Source organism: Solanum stenotomum, chromosome 9 (genome assembly GCF_019186545.1).
Source record: "Solanum stenotomum isolate F172 chromosome 9, ASM1918654v1, whole genome shotgun sequence".
In the NCBI taxonomy this organism is placed as follows: Eukaryota; Viridiplantae; Streptophyta; class Magnoliopsida; order Solanales; family Solanaceae; genus Solanum; species Solanum stenotomum.
The window spans coordinates 31,478,827-31,482,008 of NC_064290.1; positions in this window are offsets into that span (position 1 = coordinate 31,478,827).

Genomic DNA, 3,182 nt, shown 5'->3' on the forward strand with positions numbered 1-3,182 from the left:
CTGCTATCCATCCTTTAAAGACGTAACCAAAACCTCCTTCGCCAAGAAGACTATCATCTAGGAAGTTCCTAGTTGCATTTTTCAGTTCATTGTAGGTAAATGATTTGAGGTTGCTTGGAACAAATGAATCATATGTGCAAAAACTGTTGTGAAATGAGTCATTATAAGAATGAAACTGTTCTTTTTTCACACTGCCTGAAGAGTCGGATTTAGAATCTGAAAGAGAAATTGGTTCAGTTGAGCCAAAATTCGAGTATATGAATCCTTACTATTCATGTCACTCCACTTAAGCTTCTCCAGTACAACCAGTAATGTACATTTTCTATTTTCTTGTAAATTTCTAACAAGACTAAAAAAATCCAAACAAATATTGTAACTCAATATACCAAAGAAACAAACTTCTATACAAACCAAAACACAAAAGAAATGAATAAGAAAGGGTTCAAGAGGCAGAACTCTGTTCTGCTATTGGACATTGTCGGACTGCTTGTGAACAAGGTTCAAGAGGCAGAACTCTGATGCAGAATGGTTGAATATGACTGGTATGTTTTTGAATAAGGGAGGTGCATAGGTTCAGATTATAGATTTTTTTATGAAGGATGCTAAGTGATCTGGTAGTCCTGGCAGGTTCAGATTATAGGGTGAGTCCTGGTAGTTAACTGCAGTAGATAAGAATATTGATAAGAACACACTCCATAGACCAGTTGCTACTTTACAGTGCAAAAATAGATGCCTAGCACTCTCCAACATTGTCTGATGGCACAAATAACATTCATCAGGGTGTGTTTTTCCTTCTGTAAAATGCAGTCAACTTTAGCCTTAAAATCTGGTTCAACTTGCCTGCTTTAGATTGTGTTAATTATTTTCTTCCTTACTTTAGAACTTGGAAGGCTACATAACACTTGAAGTAAAATTAATGAACTCTTTTTAAAATCAGGTTTCCAGTAAACCTTATCACAAGGTTCTGTTAAGCCTTGAACACTTCTAGAGTCTTGAAAAATTTCACAACTTCTTCTTATTCACAGTCCTTCTATAAGTAATATTTCACCCTTTAGGATCCAAGATTATAGCTAATCTTGCTTTAGGTCAAGGATAACTTAGAATGAATAAACTCTATGAAACTTTTAAGTTTTTTGGTGTGATCGACTATCTATTATAGGATCATTGTAATGTTTGCTTGAATGTTTAAACATGGTAGTAGATGTTTGATACTTCTCTGATTAGGTGTGCACAAGAATGAAATTTTAAAATTTTGGACATAGTTTTAAAAAGCTCAAAAAGATTTTCACACTATATTTAAAATGTGTGAACTTCTTTAAAATGTTGTTTACAACTTGAATCTGCTTCTCGATCGAATTTCTTAATCTTGATTAGTTCATTTAATTGTGTCTATCCTATTAATTTACTTTCTTTCTTAATTGTGTCTATCCTATTAATTTTACTTATTTTTCCTTAGAAGTATAATCAGCATTCGGAAACATTTGTGGAGGATTCAAGATTTGATTTGGCATAGCACAAGCGCCATGACTAGGTAACAAACTTTTATCATCTCATAACACCTGATTCTGATAACTTACTCATGACTTTTAAAACTTATTTGTGAAGTAGTTAATGATTTAATGATTGTTACTGTAAGATTAAATATTGATATCTTCTTCTAGGAATTCAAATATCCCATCCAAGGATTGGATGGATTTAGCAAGGTATAGCAAACTGTATATTGATGGTGTTGAATCATTCCTAGATTTTGCTTACTCTTATGGAGATCCTCAAGGAGAGGAAATTCAGTGTCCATGTGCAAAATATTGTAATATTCGTTAGACTCGAAGGAATGTAGTGTATGATCATCTAATATGCTATGGATTTGTTAAAGGTTATACTAGATGGATCAATCACGGGGAATGGGATATCAAGTTGAATGTTGACGATGATATGGATTACTCACGTGATGATATTGATGGGTTGTTGAATGATAAATTTAGAGATGTTGCACATGCCGAAGGAGTTTATGATGGTCCAAATGAAGATGCCAAGAAATACTATAACTTAGTTGAAGAGGCAAGCCAAGAATTATATCCTGGTTGTACAGGATTTTCTAAATTATCATTGACACTTCGTTTATATTTGTTGAAGTGTCTACATGGATGGAGCAATGAATCATTCACTTCTCTTTTAGAGTTATTAAAAGAGGCGATGCCCGAGTTGAACATTCCTCCGTCTTACAATAAAACCAAGTCTATGGTTAAGAATCTCGGTCTTGATTATGAGAAAATCGATGCATGTCCAAATGATTGCATTTTGTTTAGGAATGATCATAAGGATGATGAATTTTGTCATACTTGCGAAGTTTCACGATATATTTAAAATCCTGAAGTTTATAGTGAGGTTGAGCCTTCTAAAAAATCACATCGAGCTTCAGCAGAGACTTTGAGACACTTTCCATTAATTCCTAGACTCAAAAGGTTATTTATGTGCTCAAAGACGGCAGATTCTTTGAGGTGGCATGACGAGGAGCATTCTAAAGATGGAAAGTTAAGGCATCATGTTGATGGTCAAGCATGGAAAGATTTTGATAGGTTACATCCATATTCCGCACTAGATTCTCGCAATGTGAGACTTGGATTAGCAAGTGATGGGTTCCATCCATTAGAAAGTGTAGCTGATAAGGAAACACTTTTAAGCATAGCCTTTTTGTCTTTTAGGGATTCGAACCCTCGATAGTTCTTTGTTCAAAACTATACCGGTTTTCAAGACCGGGCTGTTGGAATATTTTTGTTGACGACTTGGTCAGGGCGGTTCACAATTTCTTTGCTGAAGGCGCTGTTAAGCCCTAAGTTTGAATTCCAATTTCATTGCCCTTATTCCGAAAGTATAAAGTCCTTCTTTCACCAATGTAGCTTGAAAGTGTAGCTGATAAGGCAACACTTTTAAGCGTAGCTGGAAAGCGTGGCTTTTTTGCCTTTTAGGCTACGCTTGAAAGTGTAGCTGATAAGGCAACACTTTTAAGTGTAGCTGCAAAGCGTTGCCTTTTTGCCTTTAGGCTACGCTTTAAGCGTAGCAGATAAGGTAACACTTGAAAAGTGTCGCCTAAACTCTAAGGTTACGCTTCATTCGGCCACCCCTGGAAAAGTGTAGCTTAATGTCAAAAAGTGTGGATTTTTATCAAAGGCCACACTTTTTCA